The 16,115-nt window shown below is 34.4% G+C and overlaps 1 long non-coding RNA gene across 1 annotated transcript in view; it reads right to left on the bottom strand.

Annotated features, from left to right (window-relative positions):
• The window catches only part of LOC144196363 (uncharacterized), a 39,315-nt gene that overhangs the window by 10,192 nt on the left and 13,008 nt on the right, over nt 1-16,115 (bottom strand). The window lies entirely within an intron of this gene.

Raw genomic sequence — 16,115 nt, 5'->3', positions numbered from 1 at the left:
ATTTTTTTCCCATTAAAAAATAAATAAAAGGTATTCAAAGTACTATCTGACGATCAATAATACAACAGGCGACCCCCTGACCTGTATTTTATTACCTTGTGTGTTGGTAGGTCAGCTAAAAAAACAACTACTTTTTTTAATTTGATAGTGCTACACACCGTGTAAGGACATGTCCTTCCATCTTAACTCTCCCTTTCAACTGCGATGTCATCAGGTTTCAACTGCCTGAGGCATTTGCTTAGCAGTTCATTAGTTGATGCCGTTTTCTTAATGTATTCTTGGATTTTTGACGGTTCGTCCTGAATTCTGGTTTTGATCCTTCTTTCTGCTTATTCTACAATCTCAGGGAAGAACCCTCTATATCTGAATTTTTGGGTGCAAAATATTTGATCTAGTATTTAAGTAGAGTTTGTATTTGACTACATTCATTTTTAAAAGCACTAAGGTAACTTAAACAAAGTATTTGGATACAACTAGGACAGGGGTGTCAGACTCTGGTTGGTTAAACTCGATTTTATGTGGGCCGGACCATTTTAGATATAATATTTAGATTTTGTTTTTATAAATGGATTAAAAGAACTGTATTAAAAGCCCTGAATATTCAGATTTTTATAGATCTAAAACAATGTTGATTTTTAGTTTTTTTTAAATATATTTTTAGATTTTACAAAATGATTTTTGCACTAAAAACACAGAAAAATGGATTAAAAATGACAATTATTGATTTAAAAGGGGGAAAATCAGGAAATTTAATATAGATCTATACTAATTTGATTCTAAAATATAAAGTCGGCACTCGATTGATTGACTTACCCGGGCCACACAAAATGATGCGGCGGACCAGATTTGGCCCCCGGGCCGCCACTTTGACACAGGTGATCTAGGAGTATTTAGATTATTTAGTTTTTATTCATGGGAAAAATTCTGGAAGATTGAGAGTCATACCTCGAGATACGAGCTTAATGCGTTCTGGGACTGAGCTCTAATGTCGATTTACTCATATCTCAAATCAAAGCTTCCCATAGAAATGATCTAAAAACAAATTAATTTGTTCCCACCTTCGAAAAAAATAAAAAACAACATAAAAAAACAGTACACTACTCATGTTTGTCAATTATTTTGTGCGTAATATTGATTGCCATCATCTTCCTTTGGATCCATTGTGTTTCCCTTAAATCTACACAGACTTATATAAAAAAAGACGGAAAAAATGCAACGAAGGTAAGACAATTTAGGCCATTTCCCCAATGGCTGTGCATAGAAAGGCCAAGTTCGGTCACACAGCTTCAGAATCCGCTGCCCAAACAGTCGACCCGTTAGCTTCAAAAAGAGTATTAATGTGGAAAGACTATAAAGCCTTCTTCAGCCAGGGCGTGAAAACAAAGACGGCCATTATCGACTGCTCCATAACATTCAAGTTTATTTAGGAAATGATTTGGTTTCACCGCCGTGGATAGGTTTCTCGGTATTTGATGGTGTAATTCGCAATGGTACCCGGCGCCAGTCACACAGCAGTATTTCACTTGGCTGTTATTGTCCAGTTTCTAGGCCTTTTAATATTCCATGTAAACATGACAGTATTTAGAATTGGCACTATTTGTTCATCTTCCATGCTGCGTGGCCTTACAGGGGTGCTGGAGCCTTTCCCAGTTAACTGTCGGCAATCGGCAGGGGAATTGAATTGGATTAAATTGAATGCTTTTATTGTCATTAGACAAGTATTATGAGATAGAAAGCTGCAAAGTGCACAAATAACAAGAAAAAACACTAATAAGTAATCAAAAAAATATCAATGAATAATAAATAACGTATTTTCACAACTATAAGGTGCACTTAAGTCTTGAATTTTCTCCAAAATGGACAGTGCGCCTTATAATCCAGTGCGCCTTATATATGGAAAAAAACAGAAAAACAAAAACCACCACTGTCGGATATTAAAAAAAACACAAACGCCTGAACTGAAACAATACTGTTAAATATGCAGATCAGCCATCTTAGTCAACAAAATCTTCCATCATACAGCTCCTCCCCCACTGCAAGATTTTATACAAAAAAAATCCAAAACATCAACAATGGCTGGCTCTAGAGGTGACTGAAAAAGTAGTGAGTGCTTCATACCTGGAAGTCAAGAGCAATTACGGTATTTTCACGACTATAAGGCGCACTTAAGTCTTAAATTTTCTCCAAAATAGACAGTGCGCCTTATAATACAGTGCGCCTTATAATACAGTGCGCCCTATATATGAAAAAAATGTCATTCATTGAGGGTGCGCTTTATAATGCGGTGCGCCTTATAGTCGTGAAAATACGGTAAGTGGTCACTAAATAAGTTGGAAGATACACAAATAACAATGGATTATAATACATGTGGTAAACAAGCTAATGACGTTTTTGGGGGTGAAAACAAACAAACAATTGACTTGAGTGAGTGTGAAGAATAAAGACTCTGACGATATATAGACAGACACACCAGATTGTTGTTAAAGCGATCGAGGGTGATTTAATTGCGTGTTGTTTTACTAGCTAAAGTGATGTGGAATTTGATTTTGATATATTTGGCTGGCCGGGTGAGTGAAGGGTAATTGAATTTGCCATCTCCTCGGGACTGTTTGATATGAAACATCACTCCAGCATGAAATTTGACACTTTGTGACTAAAGGCTTGGGTGGTTTGGTGAGGGTAATTGGCGATGTGCCCTTTGATTTGGGTTCCGTCTCCAAATTTCACAAATCAACTGCTTGGGTGTCGACGTTAAAACAAAGTTGTTTGTAAAAGATACTCTAGGAACACTATTTTATGAAGAGAACTGATTTTTATAAAGTGATTGTGCAATATATCGGGGAAAAAATATATAACATTTGGAATTGATATATGCTTTTTTATTTGGTTTAAAATATTGCACCAGTGAGAATATATAGGCAATGTGTGATACAGCCCAATACAGGTTGTCTGTACTCAAAACTCTATTATGTGACCTACCAATGCCAATTAGTGTACAACACAGGAGTCAAAATGGGGGCCCAGGGGCTAAATCTGGCCCGCTGCATCATTTTATGCGGCCAGAGAAAGTAAATCATCAGTGCCAACTTTCTGATTTAGGATCAAATTCAAATAAAGAGTATAGATGTGTATTATATTACCTGATTTTCCCCCTTTATATCAATAATTGATTTTTTTTCCTCCATTTTTTTCTATTTTTAGTTCAAAAATAATTTTGTAAAATCTAAAAATATATAAAATACCTAAAAACATTTTTTTAGATCTATAAAAAAACTGAATATTCAGGTTTTTAATCCAGTTCTTTTAATCCATTCATAAAATAAAATATCTAAATATTATATCTAAAATGGTCCAGCCCATATTTTAAATCCCAGACTGGTAGTATCTTATATTTCCTGATTTTCCACTTTTTAAATTGATAATTGCAATTTTTAATCCAACCCTTTGTATTCAAAAAAGCATCTTGTAAAATCTAAAAATAAATATATATATCAACTTATTTATTACCAATTGATTTGTCTAAAATGCCTTTTTCTGTGTCTGTATTCTCACCCTCTTGCGACTATGACAGTGAAATTTCCCAAATACGATCTGAATAAAGTTATCTAATCAAGTCTAATCTGCGTGACTATATTTAATCTATATAGAAATCTTGTTGATATTGTTTGACATTATTGTGGATATGTTGACAACCCCGAACGAGTTGATTGGAATAGATATCTAGATGTTCTTGCCGGGAACTCGCCTGAAGGCCAGGAAAAACAGTGAAACTCATGACTACACTGACTTTACACTTGGAATCATATGAGAATTCTCATGGCTGGGCTAGAGTGCACCAAACAACACTTGCCTCACCCTTTTTTTTATAATTTCAGTGAGAACATTTGTTAACTCGTTCCTTGAATTTGCAGTTAAAACCAAGAAGGCGACACAAAGTTTATTTTCCAGCCAATAATGTTATTATGATTCTGTATTATAGACCTTATCATCTTGAATTAACTATGAATAATTCATTCCTTAAAATGGCTTTGAATCCAATTTCTTGAGCAGATTGTTTATACAGTGTTCCCTCGCTACTTCGCGCTTCAGCTATCGCGGACTCAGAGCTTCGCGGATTTTTTTCAGAAAAAAAATTCTAAAAAATTTAAAGATATTAAGTTAAAATTATAAATTACGTCGTTTTACAAGAGGTGGAAACAAAATATTCAATAAGAATAATAGTAATTGCATCAAAGAAATGGTCGATAACATGGTGAGAGTTCAGGAATGGCATTGATGACGTCATGGCTGTTTACAGGCCCAAAAAACAATGTTCACAACTCCCAATAACGATGTTTCTTACGTGCAAAAAAACTGCAGAAGATCCTCCATCCGGACTACTATGATGTTTTTGCTTGGTGGTGCTTTTGTGCACGTCTTATACGTTTCTTGAAGCATTTTTTGAAGGGGCACGCCTACTTCGCGAAAATGCAGCTATTGCGGGGGTCCCGGTCCCCATTAACCGCGAAAAAAAACACATTGCATGTGTACTTAATAAGGGTTTTGTGCGGAATAGCAGTTAGGCAGTGTATTGATTTCAATTCAGCTGCCAATGGTTGGTCAATTAACATTGCTATAGACATGGAGTCAATTTACATGGAAAAATGAGTGCATGATGCTAAGGCTGGAAATACTGAATTTAGAGTCAGTTTGTCTAATAAGATAGTGGTGGGGAAAAAAAACGTGGGCCGGACCATTTTAGATGTAATATTTAGATTTTTTTAAATTTATAAATGGACTAAAAGAACTGTATTAAAATCCCTGAATATTCAGTTTTTTTATGGATCTAAAACAATGTTTATTTTAGCTTGTTTTATATATTTTTAGATTTTACAAAATGATTTTTGAACTAAAAACACGGAAAATATGGCTTAAAAATTACAATTATTGATTTTAAAAGGGGAAAATCAGGAAGAACATTCTCGCCAGTCCTGTATGGGTTTTCTCCGGGTACTCCGGTTTCCTCCCACATTCCAAAAACATCCCTGAAGTATCATATTTAGATTTTTTTTTAAATAAATGATTAAAAGAACAGGATTAAAAGCCCTAAAAATTCAGGTTTTTTATAGATCTATAAAAAAGCTTATTTTAGCTTTTTGTATATACTTTTAGATTTTACAAAATGATTTTTGAACTAAAAACACAGAAAAAAATGGCTTAAAAATACAATTATTGATTTCAAAGGGGGGAAATCTAGAAATATAATATACAGCTATACTCTTCATTTTAATTTGATCCTAAAACAGAAAATGATTTACTTTCCCGGGCCACACAAAATGATGCGGCGGGCGACATTTGGCCCCCGGGCCGCCACTTTGACACCTATCCTAAATAAAAGATTTAAGAGTTCAAATCAAATTTGCATGGTCATTGTTTTATTTAATACTAAATCCTTATGCAAATTAATTAAACTAGTTTATTTCAATGCTGTTGTTTTTTTTATATACTGTTGTAGTGTATTTGGCATGTAGTGTCTTTGAAGGAATGATCCACGATGTGTTCTCTTAAGAGTCATTCAAGAGGTGAACAAGAGGTTTCCTGATGGATCCGGTATTTTTCAGCAAGATCTGGCTTTGTGCCACACCTCAAAGCTTGTAAAGAATTTTTTACAAGTGGGAAAATTCAAGTACGAGACTAGCCTGGGAATAGAAGAACGTTCTTGCCAGTCCTGTGTGGGTTTTCTCCGGGTACTCCGGTTTCCTTCCACATTCCAAAAACAACCCTGACGGAGCATATTTTGATTTTTTTTAAATAAATGGATTAAATGAACTGGATTAAAATCCCTGAGTATTCAGTTTTTTTATGGATCTTAAACAATGTTTATTTTAGGTATTTTTAAAAATATTTTCAGATTTTGCAAAATGATTTTTGAACTAAAAACAGAAAAAAATTGATTAAAAATTACAATTATTGATTTAAAAGGAGTAAAATCCAGAAATTTAATACACATCTTTACTCTTCATTTGAATTTGATCCTAAAACAGAAAGCCGGCACTCATGATTTACTTTCCTGGGCCACACAAAATGATTCGACGGCCCCAATCTGGCCCGCGTGCCGCCACTTTGACACCTCTGCTCTATTACAAATCCTAGTCTAAATAACTAGTATAGTTTTCTTCCCATCAAAATAAACCCAAAAAAAATGACTGATGTAATAAATTACAGTAAACATCCAAAATTCTAAAAACAATACTTTTGTCTCTATAAAAAAGCGTCCCATGAAATTAGCCATAACTGCAATTAAACAGTTTTTTAAAACATTTCTTCCCCTAAGCTAAAAGTGCTTAGTTTAGCAATGAATTCCAACTAGTTTTAAAACGGAGACAAAATAAAAAGAATCAATGTTATCTGTGTCGCCATGCTAAATCGGTCCTCTCATACATTGACTCTTTTCCGAACTAGCCTCTTATTTGATAGCTTCAAGCTCTGGAATAATACTAGCCTTGTTATGTAGCTTCCGGGGTGCTTGACGACATACCACAATGTTTGTTGAAGCTTTTTATATGCATCTGGCTTTTTTTTTTTTTGTTGCTGCAATGGTTTCAAGTGTATGCCGTTAACTTGTTTAGATGTGTCATGTGTTTTTGGATTTCAGGACGTAGCTAGGGGGCACAACATCCTGCTATTCATGTGATCACCAGTTGTGGGTGTCACAGGCGCCCCACAAAAGCCTCCAGCCTTACCGGGGTGATGGTTAATAAAGTTTAGGACTGCGAACAAATGTTTTTCAAGTGGTTGATTTTTTTTCAAATGTTGGAATTAGGTGGTTTTATTGAAGAAATTTTAAAAAAATGGTGATTATGGTTAAATTATTGCTATTTAAATGAATGGTGGAAAGAAGAGAGACTTTGTCATTGAAAATGAGAAGCAGATTGCTATTTTGGCTGGTAAAAAAGTGTGTATACAAAATATGTTAATTTATGTGAATTGTGTGGAATTGTTATCAGTCATGTCTTGATTGATTGAGAAAAATGGAGGAATTTGATTGTTTAAATTGCAACTTTTCCAAGTGTATTATATCTGTAATCAATAGTAGGATAAACATTGCAGAGATATTGACTTTACTGCTTATTTAAAAACTAAAATTAAAAATCCTCATCTTGTACTGATTGGGGATCCATATACGATGACTTCCCAATTTGAAATACAATATCTATCGATAATACTTAATTATACAATAGTGATATGAAATGTATCAGATTTATTGTCATTGAATTTGCTATGAATTTATGAAAAGATAAATTACTATAAAGGGAAATACGATTAACGTCAACTCGATTTCATGTGGGCCGGACTATTTTAGATGTAATATTTAGATTTTTAAAAATAAATGGATTAAAAGAACTGGATTAAAAGCCATGAATATTCAGTTTTTTTATAGATCTAAAACAATGTTTATTTTAGCGTTTTTTTAATATATTTTTAGATTTTACAAAATGATTTTTGAACTAAAAACACAGAAAAAAAGTGATAAAAAATTACAATTATTGATTTAAAAGGGGGAAAACCAGGAAATTTAATATAAATTATTAATCTTCAATTTAATTTGATCCTAAGAGAGAAAGTCGGCACTCATGATTGACTTTCCCGGGCCACACAAAATGATGCGGCGGGCCAGATTTGGCCCCCGGGCCGCCACTTTGACACATGGTATAAAGACTCCAACTTTAAAGAATTTGGGTCATTTATTTCCTAGTTTGGCCTAAAGATTGTCAACTATTGACAATAAGAAAAAACGCCAATGAATCGGATATTTATCTTAATTTTCCTAGCAAACTAATCAAAGAAACAATAATGGATGGACCAGGATTTTACAAGTATTCCAATACCTTAGTAATCCTCCACTAAATATTGTGCATTCTTCCTTTAACAACTAACCAAGAGTGTTTGACGTTTTCATGTAAAATAAATGCATTTGTAATTCTTAAATATGACTCCACCGCAGTACTGCTTGTAATATTTTTCAATTGTGGGTGTTTCTTAGGAATGGTCACAGTGTAGATTTGAGAAGCGAATTGTGTCCAAGACAACCAAGATGCCCAAAGCGATAATAACAACAGTTTAGCTCTAGTGAGGAAATCCATTAATTCAGTGTTTTTCATTTTGGGCAGTCAACGATGGGAATTAATCATTTTTAATTTCATACCCAGACATCAACGATTATTGAGGACCTATGTGGGTTAAACATCATTAAAAAAGATGGAATGATGGAAGGGGGAATTTTTGGGGAGTTTGCGGAGCTATAATTAGACTTCAGATGATCTTATTTGGACATTTCCAGATCAGAATGCTTGGACATAATGTCAGCTTAGTTAATAATGAGTAGAAAAGGGCATCAGATTTTGATATATTTAAGAAATACTGAAGCACAGGTGTCAAAGTGGCGGCCCGGGGGCCAAATCTGGCCCGCCGCATCATTTTGCGTGGCCCGGGATAGTAAATGATGACTTTCTGTTTTAGGATGAAATTAAAATGAAGAGTATAGATGTATATTATATTTCCTGATTTTCCTTCTTTTAAATCAATAATTGTAATTTTTAATCCATTTTTTCTGTGTTTTTAGTTCAAAAATCCTTTTGTAAAATCTAAAAATATATTTAAAAAAAAAGGTAAAATAAAAATTGCTTTAGATCTATAAAAAAACTGAATATTCAGGGATTTTAATCCAGTTCTTTTAATCCATTTATTAAAACAAAAAAAATCAAAATATTATATCTAAAATGGTCCGGCCCAAATGAAATCAAGTTGACATTAACGCGGCCCGCGAACTAACCCGAGTCTTACACCCTTGTACGAAAAACTGAAGATTGAAAACTAGACCTCTTTTTAAAATGAACTGTTATTTATGTTACCCTACGTCACTCTGGATTGTAAGTGGATCGAGTCAGAACAATGGGCCTCGTGACGGCAAATAAAAAGGTCCCATTGGACTCTTGGATTTCAGGTTAGGTTTATGATAGGTAGATGATTATTTTCTTTGACCTAATTCTCTAATGTTTTTCAAAGTAAAACAAAGATGGCATCCAGTTCCCCTTAAATTTGAGCAGCAGGAAACCTGGTCATCTCCACATGTTTTGCATTTCTGAAGATTGATAGAATGCAATGAGATCATCAGGTTTAGTCTACAGTGAGGACTGTAAGATGTAACAGATGGTCAAAAAATGTCAAAAAGTCTTCAAAAAACTGACATTGATCGTACATATATAAAGCTATTTGCGCTATTATTTGATAAACTTGATTATCATCAACAAGAATAAATGTTGTTCAAAGATGGTCTATTTAACACCAAAAGGTTCAAAAATCATTTTGCAAAACCTAAATATATTTTTAAAAAGCTAAAAGAAAAAACATTGTTTTAGATCCATAAATTTTTAATCCATTTTTTTCTGTTTTTAGTTCAAAAATCCTTATGTAAAATCTCAAAATATATATAAAAAAATCTGAAATAAACATTGTTTTAGATCTATAAAATAACTGAATATTCCGGGTTTTTAATCCAGTTCTTTTAATCCATTTATTAAAAAAAGATCAAAATATTTTATCTAAAATGGTCCAACCCACGTGAAATCAAGTTGGCGTTAAAGCGGCCCGCAATCCAACCCGGGTCTGAAACCCCTGTGTTATCAACTGCCATTGATGCGAATTGCTCTTAACGACAATTCTCAAAACTAGAATTTATCAGATTATGTGCAAAATTCCAAGAGTTTTTTTGTGCTTCATTGCTAATTTATCTATGAAATTTAAAAATCCCATTTATTGACTTGTATTTATGACTCTGCTGTGTGTTTTTGCCAAACTGCATGTGGTTTTTTGGAGGCAATTTCTTAATCATCACCCACAATCAGTGAAACCACTTAAAAGGATGCCAGATGAAGATTATATTACAGTGACTCTTCCCACATCCACAAAAAAAAACCAGCATGGTAGGCTGGTTAAACAACATAAATCGCCCTTAAGTATGAATATGTGCGTGTGAATGGCCATTTGTACCTTTGTGCCCTGTGATTGGCTGGCAATCAATTCAGGTGCAAACTACCCATGACCAGGACAAAGTACAGTATTTTTACGACTATAGGGCGCATCATATTTTTAGCCGCAGTGTCAATAACGAGTGCTATTTCTGTATTTTACACACACAAAGGACGCACCGTTTTTATAGACGCAGCCAGGCATGGCCAAACATACACCAGCTTAAAGATACATGCTAAAAACACGTTTTTAAAAAGGCAACAGAAGCAAAACCGAGTTCGGTTGTACTTTATTTAGTCATTTTACAATGTACTTACGTCATCATCACCCACCAATCCATCTAAGACCTCATTTTCTGTGTCCAAATTGAACAATTGTCCAAATGAGTCATCGAAAAGCTGAGTTTTATACGTTTGTCCAGGCGGCCAGAATCCATTCGCAAATAGTAGCTAGCTAGTAGCTAGTGTCCATGCTTCGTAAATCTGTGTTGATGCCGATCGCTAGGCTACAATCCATTGGGTGTATTGACAAAAGAACTATATATCCCAGCAGTCATTGCGCAGTACTTTTTCTACGAGAAAAATACTAGAGTTGGGGGCTGCTTGCTGTAGTTGTGAGAGCTGTAGAGGATGGTGTACCCTATCCACTGATTTATTTTATTTTATCATGATAACAATTTTAGTATTGGTCCATATATAAAGCGCACTGGATTATAAGACGCCCTGTCTATTTTACAGAAAATTTAAGACTTTTCTGTGCGCCTTATAGTCGTGAAAATACGGTAGAATAGGTTGGTTCTATTGCCTCGAGTGGCTCCTTTTTGCTATTTGTAACAAAACTTGTTGAACAGGAGAAAGTTGTCAAAGCCAAATGTGGGAAAATCAGAGTAACGCAACATCAAGTGGGGTCTTATTGTAGATTGTTACAGACGTGATAAGATATTGAAGAAAATACAACTAGACAAAAAGTTGATCAATGTTAACATACTTCAAATATGGCAGTCATCTTCATCAACAAGGTCAACCCAGGAATTAGACTAGAATTTTCCCCTCCGTACTTGGCATTATGTATAGAGAATGGAGTGTCTGTGTGTAGTTATTTTTCTTGATTAAAAGAATTCACGCAACGCTAGCGGGCCAAAACAAAAAAAATGTTACGCAAAAGCACAAAAAAAAAACAAATCGGAATGAGGTTTTATAATGATTTCTGTGCAATAAACAAGTTACGCAACATAAATAATACACGACTGAAATCTAAGGAGTTCTGTTCCATTCCACAAACAAGGATACAAAGTCTACCTTGTGGACTGAACCAGAGTCTATTGACTTAAGGTATTTCCTACTCTGAATTGGATTTAAAAGCAACGTGGCGTGAATACACAGCAAATATCCAGTCCAAGAACGTCAACCAGTGGTGTATCAAATAAGACATTTGGCTTGATCAAATTTGCAAAGTAAGCAGCCAGCAGATGGATGTTGATTTGATCAATCTTAAAACTGCTGTGTTTAGGTCTGTCCATGTGTGCTTAACAAAAAACCCTTCGCCAAATCCCCAAACATGCATTCCAAATACAGTGGCACATACCTCTACTTACAAAATAAATTGTTTCCAGAAATAGTTTCATAACTTGATTTTTTTTTAAGTCGGACTTTACCGCAAAATTTTCCTATTGATTTTCCCCTTTTAAATCAATTATTGTCATTTTTTAATCCATTTTTTCTGTGTTTTTAGTTCAAAAATCATTTAGTAAAATCTAAAAATATATTTAAAAAAAATCTAAAATAAACATTGTTTTAGATCTATAAAAAAACGGAATATTCAGGTCTTTTAATCCAGTTCTTTTAATCCATTTATTAAAAAAATAAATCTAAATATTAGATCTAAAATGGCGTTGACGTTAATGTGGCCCGCGAACCAACCCAAGTTTGACACCCTTGGTGTATTATAAACGGCGAGGCAACCTGTGAGATTTCCATGTTGAATAATGTTATAAAAAAGCGTCAAACATTAAAATCTGTCCAGACGATATATGAGACATGTACGAAGAAATATTCCTCTATCTTCCTCCCTCAACTGGCTCCATCGTGTTCTCTAGTGTCTATTGAATTGTTAATGTGAATTAAAGGGGAAAATAATCAATGTGTGATAACTGATGTGTCATTTACAAGGTTTAATGTGTTCAATTAGAGGTCATATTTCAGGAACTAAGCCATCCGAGCCTTTAAAAGTCATGTTTATTTGCATAGCTCTAAATCATCACTCTATATTACGGGTGGAAGCGTAAATGGTGTATGGAGTCATAACACATAATCCATTGTAAACCAAGCGTGTCCGAACTCTGGCAGAGAAATATTGGATGCAGGAGCCACTTGGAAATTATTTGATATTAAATGATTACATATGTGAATAAAAGACTAGTATTGTAAGGATAAATAAGGGCGAGGTTGACAAGAACCGTATTTTCCCGACTATAGGGCGCATTGTATTTTTAGCCGCAGTGTCAGTAACGAGTGCTATGTCTGTATTTTACACACACAAAAGATGCACCGTTTTTATAGACGCAGCCAGGAAAGTAGTAGCTAGCTAGTAGATAGCGTTACTATTCCAACGCTGTCTGCCATGCTTTGTAAAGCTATGTTGTAGTCGATATAGTATACAGGCCACAATCCATTGGGTGTATTGACAAAAGAACTATATATCCCAGCAGTCACTTCGCAGTACTTTTTCTACGGTAAAATAGTAGAGTCGGTGTACCCTATGGACTGATTTATTACATTTTATCGTGATAACAATTTTAGTATTGGTCCATATATAAGGCGCATTGGATTATAAGACGCCTTGTCTATTTTGGAGAAAATTTAAGACTTTTATGTGCGCCCTATAGTCGTGAAATTCAAACTTTTATGTGCGCCTTATAGATGTGAAATTACAACTTTTATGTGCGCCTTATAGATGTGAAATTACAACTTTTATGTGCGCCTTATAGATGTGAAATTACAACTTTTATGTGCGCCTTATAGATGTGAAATTACAACTTTTATGTGCGCCTTATAGATGTGAAATTACAACTTTTATGTGCGCCTTATAGATGTGAAATTACAACTTTTATGTGCGCCTTATAGATGTGAAATTACAACTTTTATATGCGCCTTATGGATGTGAAATTACAACTTTTATGTGCGCCTTATAGTCGTAAAAATACGGTATGTAAATATATGGGAACGTCATGTTGTAGGTCATCCCTATATATGACCCAGAATGTGATTATTATTATAATATATATATATATATTTTTTTTTACTGACCCAAAATAGTCACTTGCCCTATAAAGACTAAATGTGGGCCATGCATAATCTTCAAGCAGCACCTCAATAAAAGCCATACTTTCGACAGCTCGAGGGTACAACGGTCCATCACAAGACACTCCATATAACAGGGAAATTTCAAAATGTAAATTTTTTTCCAAGACCCCTATCTAATGACCCACCTGCTCAAGACTTCCATAGTTCTTTCAACAATTGAAGATGCTGCCTTCAGGCATGTACGAGAGAATGTTAGTGTTCAAATGATGCAACATGTGATCGCAGGAGGGAACAAAACACAAAGAGCCGTTGTAAAAGTCTGGGTTCTTTGCACAAGGGTTCATAAAGTCCACCCAGCCAGTACAACTACATAGTATGAATTTTGTGTATAATTTCCTCTAAGTTCTTGGGAGAAATGAGATTTTTGATTAAATTAAGAGTTAAAATGTCTGAGTTTGACTAAAGGGATCGTTCATTTATTGAAGGGGTTTTTGCTGCAAATCGTAGTTGAGAAATGAGAGATTTTGAATGAAATTTTACCATCAAGAAGTCAGAAAATGCTGAAAAATCAAGATGGAAACTGCAAATATGCAATCAGAGTGGTATTTTCACAACAATGCTATTGCTAATGTTGTTCTGTTTCAATTCTCTTTTTGGTTTTCAGGAAATACATTTAAGTTTGAGTCATTTTATTCAGAAATATAGTTTTTGAGGGCAAAGTTAGGGACCGTAAATTAATTTTTGAATCACTTAATGCGGCAATCAAGTCATTTTGATTAGTCAAAAGGTTTTTGGAGGGTAAAAATTTAAATTTAAAAATTTTAGACCATTTAGCTGCTTTCAAATTCATAATTTAGCAGCAATTTTAGCACCAAAAGTAAGAAAATCCAAGTTTGAGATCTCTAAGTGGCGCCCCAATACATTTTTTTGTCTGATGTTGTAAAAGCAGAGGCATTATAATGCTTGTTAGTAATGGAATGTTAGAAATGTCCATGTTGAGATCTTTAAAGGGAGATTTTGATATAATTTTTCCCCCATTTTAAAATGTTCCCACACTTTTGTTAGATGGAAATTAAAATATTAAAAAGTGTGATCTTTCAAACACCACACGTTCAAATTTGACATTTGGAAAATTACGGCGTTTCATTGGAATTTTCTGGTCGGAAGGCAGAAATTTATCATGGGCAGTCTTAGAGATGTGTGTTGTGCACAGTGGTGTCTGTGGTTTGAAATATTTGGCCTGCAAATACAGCCAGTTGAAGATTTGTGGCATTCTGATGCTCTCATAAATTTGACAATCAAAAAGCATTCCAATACAGAAATTCAAGAAAAGATATGGCAATTTTTGTTTTTTTATTTGACCCCTTTAAATATAGTCATAATTGACTACCAGTCTGGGTTTTAAAATATGGGCCAGACCATTTTAGATATAATATTTATATTTTTTTGTTATACATGGATTAAAAGAACTGGATTAAAAGCCCTGAATATTCCGTTTTTTATAAATCTAAAACAATGTTTTTTTTAGCTTTTTTAATATATTTTTAGATTTTTTGTAATGATTTTTGAACTAAAAACAAAGCAAACAATGGATTAAAAAAATCAATTATTAATTTAAAAGGGGGAAAATCAGGAAACTTAATATACATCTATACTCTATTTTAATTTGATCCTAAAACAGAAAGTCGGCACTCATCATTTACTTTCCTGGGCCACACAAAATGATGCGGCGGACCAGATTTGGCCCCCGGGCCACCACTTTGACACATGTTGTAGATAATAGAGAATAAATTATTTGATATACTTAGGGGCAAAGTACCCGGAGAAAACGGAAATCTCACAGGGATATTGTGCTGTTCAATATTTAGATTCAGCTGCAGTACCATTTTTGGCCACTAGTCTGACATATGTCTCCTTTAAAGTTACCAAGAAAAGATAATGGCAAGTGAATGAATCCAAAATTATCTGTTGCCATTGCTCTAAAGATTGATTAATAGTGGACATCCTGTATCTTTGCCTCTAGATTCTATATTAGCCAGTAGAGGGCATGCATGTTCCTCAATTGCACTTTACATGTCTCCATGCTGAGGAAAGCCGGGTGGTCCTAGTTCATTTTGAACTTGTTGGAATAAGATTCAACAATTCATTCATTCATTCATTCATGTTCTTTGCCACTTCATCCTCAGTGGGATCGCAGGGGGTGCTGGAGCCTATCCCAGCTGCCGGGGTTTAGTATACCTCCCCCCCCCATTTAATATACCCGGGGTATATTTAAAAAAATTACTGCCCAGGTTAAAACTACTTACTGCTGACTTGGAATTTTAATGAACTTAAGTATCCATAATAATTATGCCCCGTGAACACCATACAAATCTTGCCAAAAAAGCAGAGTTGCCATTTAATATACCCGGGTATATTAAACGGCAGGGATATATTAAACGGCAGGGATATTTTAAATGTCAGGGGGATATTAAACGGCAGGGGTATATTAAACGGCACACAAACAAGAGGCTCAAAAAAGCAAAAATCATTTACCGTACTTTGACAATTATAAGGCTTAAAAGTATTAAAAGTAAGTATAGTAAGAATTTTCTCCAAAATAGGGCGCCTTATAATCCAGTGAGCTTTATATATGGAAAAAAAATGAAAATGTGTCATTCATTGAGGGTGCACCTTATAATAAAGTGCGCCTTATAGTTGTGAAAATACGGTAATCTATTAAACGGCAAAATACGGTAATGAGATGAGTATTTTGTAGTTATGGGTGAGATAGGAGTGTGCTTAAACTCCTACTTCAACGCACCA

This window comes from Stigmatopora nigra, chromosome 5 (genome assembly GCF_051989575.1).
Source record: "Stigmatopora nigra isolate UIUO_SnigA chromosome 5, RoL_Snig_1.1, whole genome shotgun sequence".
In the NCBI taxonomy this organism is placed as follows: Eukaryota; Metazoa; Chordata; class Actinopteri; order Syngnathiformes; family Syngnathidae; genus Stigmatopora; species Stigmatopora nigra.
The sequence above is the reverse complement of the archived record's forward strand: the minus strand, read 5'-3'. Positions and strand labels throughout refer to the sequence as shown.